A 9,289-nucleotide genomic window follows, 5' to 3' on the forward strand; every position below is an offset into this window, starting at 1 on the left:
GCTGTTGCCGCCTCTCCATATATACAAGTATAGAATCGAAATTCAAGAAACCTCAAGGTGGTAATGTTGTGTTATTAACCCCTCGCCTACAGGACACCTATACCCCCTTCCTGCCTACAGGGCACTTCTACCCCCTTCCTGCCTACAGGGCACTTCTACCCCCTTCCTGCCTACCGGGCACTTCTACCCCCTTCCTGCCTACCGGGCACTTCTACCCCCTTCCTGCCTACCGGGCACTTCTACCCCCTTCCTGCCTACAGGGCACTTCTACCCCCTTCCTGCCTACAGGACACTTCTACCCCCTTCCTGCCTACCGGGCACTTCTACCCCCTTCCTACCTACCGGGCACTTCTACCCCCTTCCTACCTACCGGGCACTTGTACCCCCTTCCTGCCTACAGGACACTTCTACCCCCTTCCTGCCTACTGGGCACTTCTACCCCCTTCCTGCCTACCGGGCACTTCTACCCCCTTCCTGCCTACCGGGCACTTCTACCCCCTTCCTGCCTACCGGGCACTTCTACCCCCTTCCTGCCTACAGGACACTTCTACCCCCTTCCTGCCTACAGGACACTTCTACCCCCTTCCTGCCTATCGGGCACTTCTACCCCCTTCCTGCCTACAGGGCACTTCTACCCCCTTCCTGCCTACAGGACACTTCTACCCCCATCCTGCCTACAGGGCACTTCTACCCCCTTCCTGCCTACAGGACACTTCTACCCCCATCCTGCCTGCAGCGCACTTCTACCCCCTTCCTGCCTACAGGGCACTTCTACCCCCTTCCTGCCTACAGGACACTTATACCCCCTTCCTGCCTACCGGGCACTTCTACCCCCTTCCTGCCCAGGCCAATTTCCAGCTTTCAGCGCTGTTGCACTTTGAATGACAATTGCGCAGTCATGCAACACTGTACCCATATGAAATTTTTATCATTTTGTTTTGTGACAAATAGAGCTTTATTTTGGTGGTATTTAATCACCGCTGGGTTTTTTATTTTTTCTTAAACAAACCAAAAACCACTGAAAATTTTGTTATAAAATTTTGTAAATAAGTTATTTTATTTTTCTCCTTCAATGATGTGTACTAATGAGGCTGCAGTGATGGGCACTGATAGGCTGCACTAATTGACACTAATAGGTGGCACTGATGAGGAGGCACTGGTAGGTGGCACTGATGGGTATTGACAGGCATCACTGATGGGCGCTGAAAGGCAGCACTGATACATGGCACTGATAGGCGGCACTGACTGGCGCTGTTAGGCGGCACTGACTGGCACTGTTAGGCGGCACTGACAGGCACTGATGCACACTAATAGGCAGCACTGACTGGCACTGATAGGTGGCACTGACGGGTGACACTGAAAGGCAGCTCAGATGGGCACTGATATGGAGCACTGATGTGGCACTGATGGGCACTGGCGGACACTGACAGGTGGCACTGCTGGGGCTACATTGATCATCAGGGCACACTGATGATCAGTGTACATGTCGTCCCCCCCCCCCCCCCCCGCGGAAAGCCAATTTCTGGCTCTCCTCTCCTCTGTCAGCGTGACAGCTCGAGAGGAGAGAAATGCCGATAACCGACATTTCCCTGTTTACATGTGATCAGCTGTGATTGGACACAGCTGATCACATGACTGAGCCGACATCTTCGGCTCTTTCCGTGATCGGTGATCCGCTGTGTCTGAAGGACACAGCGCACCGCCGATCGCCACGCTGCGCGCTCCCTGAGCCGCGCATGCGCAGTGAGAATGGGAGGACGTCATCCCAGAAGGAGAGAACCACCTTGCGCCCGTCATACTACTATATGGCGGGCGGGAGGTGGCTAATATGGGTTTGGATTTTTCCAAATTCGAACCGTTATGCTGGTCATTCACAGTTTGAATTTTGGGAAATTCCTGATTAATGGGTTGAACTTTGGGATAAGCAGACATTTAGATTTATTAAAACTGGAGCACTTACAATCTGGTGCAGCTGAGCATGGCGGCCAATCAGCTTCTGACTTCAGCTTGTTCAGTTAAGCTTTGACAATAAGGCCCCATGTACACGGGGGAATCTGGAAAACACTTCTGAACGATGGAAACTGACTGCTGGAAAACGTAGGTTAAAAAATGTCTGTTAGCTGCGTTTGCATACCGCGTTTATGTGCGTTTGCGTTTAGAAGCGTTTTTTTAACCACTTGCCCTCCTGAGGATTTACCCCTCTTAATGACCACGCCTCTTTTTGCTACTCGGCGCTGCACTAATTCAACTGATAATTGCGCGGTCATGCAATGCTGCACCCAAACAAAATTTACGTCCTTTTTTTCACACAAATAGAGCTTTCTTTCGATGTAATTTGATCACCTGTGCGCTTTTTATTTTTCACGCTATAAACAAAAAAAGCCAAAAATTTTGAAGAAAAACAATATTTTTGATTTTCAGCTATAAAAAATATATAGTAAACTCAAAGTTGGTTATAAATTTAGGCCAAAATGTATTCTGCTCCATGTTTTTGGTAAAAAAAAATCCCAATAAGTGTATATTGATTGTGTGGAAGTTATAGCGTCTACAAACTATGGTATAGATACTGCAATTTACGCCATTTTTCTGCTATACAGCACTGCGCTAGTTTAACGGACAATTGCGCGGTCATGCAATATGGTACATAAATGAAATTTACATCCTTTTTTCCCCCACAAATTGAGCTTTCTTTCGGTGGTATTTGATCGCCTGTGCGGTTTTTATTTTTTGCGCTATAAAAAAAAAAGTCTGACAATTTTGAGGAAAAAAAACAATATTTTGGACTTTTTGCTATAAAACATGTCCAGTAAAAAAAAAAATGCAAAAATCAAATTTAGTCATAAATTTCTGCCAAAATGCATTCTGTGACATGTCTTTGCTAAAAAAAAAAAACAATACGTGTAAATTAATTTGTTTACGTGAAAGTTATAGCGTTTACAAATGGCGGGAAAGATACTGGAATTTTTAGGGGTTTTTTTATACTAATAATGGCGGCGATCAGGGACTTATGGCAGCGACCAGCGACTTATGGCGGGACTGCGGCGGACATTCTGACATTGGGGGGTACTGACTTGGGGTCACTGATAGAGATGAGCGAATCGAACCAGGCGAAGTGGAATTCGATTCGAATTTCAGGAAAAATTTGATTCGCGTCGAATCCGAATATTAGCCTACTTCGGGTGCGCGAATCGGATTTTTCCCGATCAGCTGGCAAAAGTGTCCCTGCAGAGAGCTCCACTATTTCTGACAGTTCTCTGACAGTTCCTTCACATGTACAGCGGTTGAAACATTGTATCTATTTGTTTCCATTTAGGATACAGATGTTTTTATTCGGAAACAGATACAATGTTTCAACCGCTGTACATGTGAAGGAACTGTCAGAAATAGAGGAGCTCTGCAGATACACTTAGCGGAGCTCTGCAGATACACTTTTTGAATTTTGGAATTCTTATTTTCATCCTACTTCTTCTTCTTCTTCTTCATCCTCATCCTCAGAAGAAGAAGAAGAGGATGAGGATGAGGATTGTTTCCATAAATGGAAACAAATAGATACAATGTTTCAACCGCTGTATGGAGGGAATGTCACAGAACTGTCAGAAATAGCCTATTTCTGACAGTTCTGTGACATTCCCTCCATACAGCGGTTGAAACATTGTATCTATTTGTTTCCATTTATGGAAACAAATAGATACAATGTTTCAACCGCTGTATGGAGGGAATGTCACAGAACTGTCAGAAATAGTGGAGCTCTGCAGATACACTTAGCGGAGCTCTGCAGATGCACTTTTTGCCGGCTTGGAATTCTTCTTATTTTCATCCTACTTCTTCTTCTTCTTCTTCATCCTCAGAAGAAGAAGAAGAGGATGAGGATGAAGAAGAAGAAGTAGGATGAAAATAAGAAGAATTCCAAGCCGGCAAAAAGTGTATCTGCAGAGCTCCGCTAAGTGTATCTGCAGAGCTCCGCTAAGAAATAGCGGAGCTCTGCAGATACACTTTTTGCCGGCTTGGAATTCTCCTTCTTCTCATCCTTCTTCTTCTCATCCTTCTTCTTCTTCTCATCCTTCTTCTTCTTCTCATCCTTCTCCTTCTTCTCATCCTTCTCCTTCTTCTCATCCTTCTCCTTCTTCTCATCCTTCTCCTTCTTCTCATCCTTCTCCTTCTTCTCATCCTTCTCCTTCTTCTCATCCTTCTCCTTCTCCTTCTTCTCATCCTTCTCCTTCTTCTCATCCTTCTCCTTCTCCTTCTTCTCATCCTTCTCCTTCTTCTCATCCTTCTCCTTCTCCATCTTCTCATCCTTCTCCTTCTCCATCTTCTCATCCTTCTCCTTCTCCATCTTCTCATCCTTCTCCTTCTCCTTCTTCTCATCCTTCTCCTTCTCCTTCTTCTCATCCTTCTCCTTCTTCTCATCCTTCTCCTTCTCCTTCTTCTCATCCTTCTCCTTCTTCTCATCCTTCTTCTCATCCTTCTCCTTCTTCTCATCCTTCTTCTCATCCTTCTCCTTCTTCTCATCCTTCTCCTTCTTCTCATCCTTCTTCTCATCCTTCTCCTTCTTCTCATCCTTCTTCTCATCCTTCTCCTTCTTCTCATCCTTCTTCTCATCCTTCTCCTTCTTCTCATCCTTCTTCTCATCCTTCTTCTCATCCTTCTTCTCATCCTTCTTCTCATCCTTCTTCTCATCCTTCTCCTTCTTCTCATCCTTCTCCTTCTTCGCATCCATCTCCTTCTCCTTCTTCTCATCCTTCTCCTTCTTCTCATCCTTCTCCTTCTTCTCATCCTTCTCCTTCTCCTTCTTCTCATCCTTCTCCTTCTTCTTATCCTTCTCCTTCTCCTTCTTCTCATCCTTCTCCTTCTCCTTCTTCTCATCCTTCTCCTTCTTCTCATCCTTCTCCTTCTCCTTCTTCTCATCCTTCTCCTTCTCCTTCTTCTCATCCTTCTCCTTCTCCTTCTTCTCATCCTTCTCCTTCTCCTTCTTCTCATCCTTCTCCTTCTTCTCATCCTTCTCCTTCTCCTTCTTCTCATCCTTCTCCTTCTCATCCTTCTCCTTCTTCTCATCCTTCTCCTTCTTCTCATCCTTCTTCTCATCCTTCTCCTTCTTCTCATCCTTCTTCTCATCCTTCTCCTTCTTCTCATCCTTCTTCTCATCCTTCTCCTTCTTCTCATCCTTCTCCTTCTTCTCATCCTTCTTCTCATCCTTCTCCTTCTTCTCATCCTTCTTCTCATCCTTCTCCTTCTTCTCATCCTTCTTCTCATCCTTCTCCTTCTTCTCATCCTTCTTCTCATCCTTCTTCTCATCCTTCTTCTCATCCTTCTTCTCATCCTTCTCCTTCTCCTTCTTCTCATCCTTCTCCTTCTCCTTCTTCTCATCCTTCTCCTTCTTCTCATCCTTCTCCTTCTTCTCATCCTTCTTCTCATCCTTCTTCTCATCCTTCTCCTTCTTCTCATCCTTCTCCTTCTTCTCATCCTTCTCCTTCTTCTCATCCTTCTCCTTCTTCTCATCCTTCTCCTTCTTCTCATCCTTCTCCTTCTTCTCATCCTTCTTCTTCTCATCCTTCTCCTTCTTCTCATCCTTCTTCTCATCCTTCTTCTCATCCTTCTCCTTCTTCTCATCCTTCTCCTTCTTCTCATCCTTCTCCTTCTCCTTCTTCTCATCCTTCTCCTTCTCCTTCTTCTCATCCTTCTCCTTCTCCTTCTTCTCATCCTTCTCCTTCTTCTCATCCTTCTCCTTCTTCTCATCCTTCTCCTTCTCCTTCTTCTCATCCTTCTCCTTCTCCTTCTTCTCATCCTTCTCCTTCTCCATCTTCTCATCCTTCTCCTTCTCCATCTTCTCATCCTTCTCCTTCTTCTCATCCTTCTCCTTCTCCTTCTTCTCATCCTTCTCCTTCTTCTCATCCTTCTTCTCATCCTTCTCCTTCTTCTCATCCTTCTTCTCATCCTTCTCCTTCTTCTCATCCTTCTCCTTCTTCTCATCCTTCTTCTCATCCTTCTCCTTCTTCTCATCCTTCTTCTCATCCTTCTTCTCATCCTTCTCCTTCTTCTCATCCTTCTCCTTCTTCTCATCCTTCTCCTTCTTCTCATCCTTCTCCTTCTTCTCATCCTTCTCCTTCTTCTCATCCTTCTCCTTCTCCTTCTTCTCATCCTTCTCCTTCTCCTTCTTCTCATCCTTCTCCTTCTCCTTCTTCTCATCCTTCTCCTTCTTCTCATCCTTCTCCTTCTCCTTCTTCTCATCCTTCTCCTTCTCCTTCTTCTCATCCTTCTCCTTCTTCTCATCCTTCTCCTTCTTCTCATCCTTCTCCTTCTCCTTCTTCTCATCCTTCTCCTTCTCATCCTTCTCCTTCTTCTCATCCTTCTCCTTCTTCTCATCCTACTTCTCATCCTTCTCCTTCTTCTCATCCTTCTCCTTCTTCTCATCCTTCTTCTCATCCTTCTCCTTCTTCTCATCCTTCTTCTCATCCTTCTCCTTCTTCTCATCCTTCTTCTCATCCTTCTCCTTCTTCTCATCCTTCTTCTCATCCTTCTTCTCATCCTTCTTCTCATCCTTCTTCTCATCCTTCTTCTCATCCTTCTTCTTCTCCTTCTCCTTCTCATCCTTCTCCTTCTCCTTCTTCTCATCCTTCTCCTTCTCCTTCTTCTCATCCTTCTCCTTCTCCTTCTTCTCATCCTTCTCCTTCTTCTCATCCTTCTTCTCATCCTTCTCCTTCTTCTCATCCTTCTTCTCATCCTTCTCCTTCTTCTCATCCTTCTTCTCATCCTTCTCCTTCTTCTCATCCTTCTCCTTCTTCTCATCCTTCTTCTCATCCTTCTCCTTCTTCTCATCCTTCTCCTTCTCCATCTTCTCATCCTTCTCCTTCTTCTCATCCTTCTCCTTCTCCTTCTTCTCATCCTTCTCCTTCTCCTTCTTCTCATCCTCCTTCTTCTCATCCTTCTCCTTCTCCTTCCTCATCTCCAAGGGCATTTAAATTAAAGGTACAGTGTTCTGCACTAATTTAAAGGCTCTCTGAAGCCTAGAAACCCTTTTTATAAGTTAACTTCGTAGCGAATAAATTCGCATCGAATCGAATTTCTTCCTGAAATTCGGCGAATCAGCCAAATCGAATTTTTGAATAATTCGCTCATCTCTAGTCACTGACATCCCCAAAAACACTAATACAGTGATCAGTGCAAAAAAAATAAAAACTGACACTGTACTAATGGCAATGGGGAGGAAGGGGTTAACTTTATTTTGCAGGGAAGGGTTATAGGAGTGAGGGGAGTGTTTTACTAGGGGGCGGGGCGGGGTGTGTACTGGGCGGGACAAGGCTGATCAAGAAAGAGAAACTATTCTTTCTCGATCAGCTCATCCTCGAGCTGACAGAGAGGTGACAGACAGCACAGCTACTGCAGCTGTGCTCTCTGTCACCGTTTACCGCCGATCGCCGGGACATAGCCACTAATGAGCGGCTGTGACCCGGCAACTGACATCTGCGGCGGTGATCCACAGGACAAATAGGGCGGCAGCGCGCCTCGCGCGTGCCCCCTATTTGTTTACAAAACACACATTTTAAAACGTGGTTTTGCCTGTTAGTGCCGCCCTGCCGCCGTATATGTACAGTGGTTGGGCAGCATGCGGTTAAGATAACTTCAGGAGACCTTCCAAAATGCCCAGAATGCACTGAAAAATAGTAAAAAATTAACTATTTCAGACATTTTAGAAGAAATAGAGAGAGCAGAAGCAGAGAGAGCAGTATGTGTTGAGATGACCGGTCTTTTCTGGTTGTCTTCACTATGGATCCATCATGAGCATAATGCGGCACGTTCTACCATTTTTTTCCTTCACGCAAAACCTAGAACTGACTGTGCTGGTGTACCGGGTCCATTTGAATACATGGAAAACACTTTGCATGCATTTCTGATGATGAAAAAAAGCTCTGGACAGCATCTGGATATGGAACAGTTAAAAAAAAACGCTTCTAAACGCAAACGCGGTTAAATGCGTTTACATACGTTTACAAGCATTTGGCATTTGAAATGCTGATAAAATCTACTCCTGAACGCAAGTTTGGTGCATTAAAAAAAACAACTGTAAACTCAACTGCCTGTAAACAACGATGTGTACATGGACACATAGGAAAACATTAGGGAGAATTCAGGGGCTGCTGAAAAAAATGCAGAAAAGTTCCTAAACGTGAGTTTATCAGCTGCAGGGTACATGAGCCCTAAAACCTGGAAGCTGATTGGTTACTATGCAGAGCTGCACCAGATTTTGCACTCTCCAGTTTTAATAAATAGCCCCATTGTCCACAGGAGCCATGCAATTTGGTGTGCAAAGGCATTGGGTGCACTCAAAGTAGATTTACATCATGTATGGGTAGGAATATATTTAAATGGGTTTTTGGTACTTGGAGTTCAGCTTTAGTCCTCACACACACGGGACGTTTTTACAGCGGCTGTTTTTGGCATTTGACATTTTTTTCTACAGCCAGTAAACCCCCCAGCATGTTTTCCTATGTGTCCATCCCCGCATGTTATCCCATGTGTCCATCCCCGGCATGTTATCCCATGTGTCCGTCCCCGGCATGTTATCCCATGTGTCCGTCCCCGGCATGTTATCCCATGTGTCCGTCCCCGGCATGTTATCCCATGTGTCCGTCCCCGGCATGTTATCCCATGTGTCCGTCCCCGGCATGTTATCCCATGTGTCCGTCCCCGGCATGTTATCCCATGTGTCCGTCCCCGGCATGTTATCCCATGTGTCCGTCCCCGGCATGTTATCCCATGTGTCCGTCCCCGGCATGTTATCCCATGTGTCCGTCCCCGGCATGTTATCCCAGGTGTCCATCCCCGGCATGTTATCCCAGGTGTCCATCCCCGGCATGTTCTCCTATGTGTCCATCCCCGGCATGTTATCCTATGTGTCCATCCCCCCCATGTTATCCTATGTGTCCATCCCCGGCATGTTATCCTATGTGTCCATCCCCGGCATGTTATCCTATGTGTCCATACACACATAGACTGTAATCAACGTTTTGTTTTGGCTGGAAAAAAAACCCAGGACTAGCGGGCTTCTAGAGAAGATTTTTAGCTGTAAAAATGCTCTAAATGCTGAAAAATGTGGCAAAACGCTGTAAACTGCCGCAAACTTGTGTTTTTTGGACTTTTTTGACCAAAAAAAAAATTTATTTTTTTTTTAAAAATGCAAATGTGGCAAAACTCCGCTAAATGCTAATGCAAAAATGCTTAAAAAAGCTGAAAAACACACATTTTTAACGTGACTTTACACCGTTAACGTTACCAGCCTTCTGAAAACGTCCAG

The sequence above is a fragment of the Staurois parvus genome, unplaced genomic scaffold, assembly GCF_062004578.1.
Source record: "Staurois parvus isolate SC_StPar_1 unplaced genomic scaffold, SC_StPar_1.0 ptg000903l, whole genome shotgun sequence".
Taxonomy (NCBI): Eukaryota; Metazoa; Chordata; class Amphibia; order Anura; family Ranidae; genus Staurois; species Staurois parvus.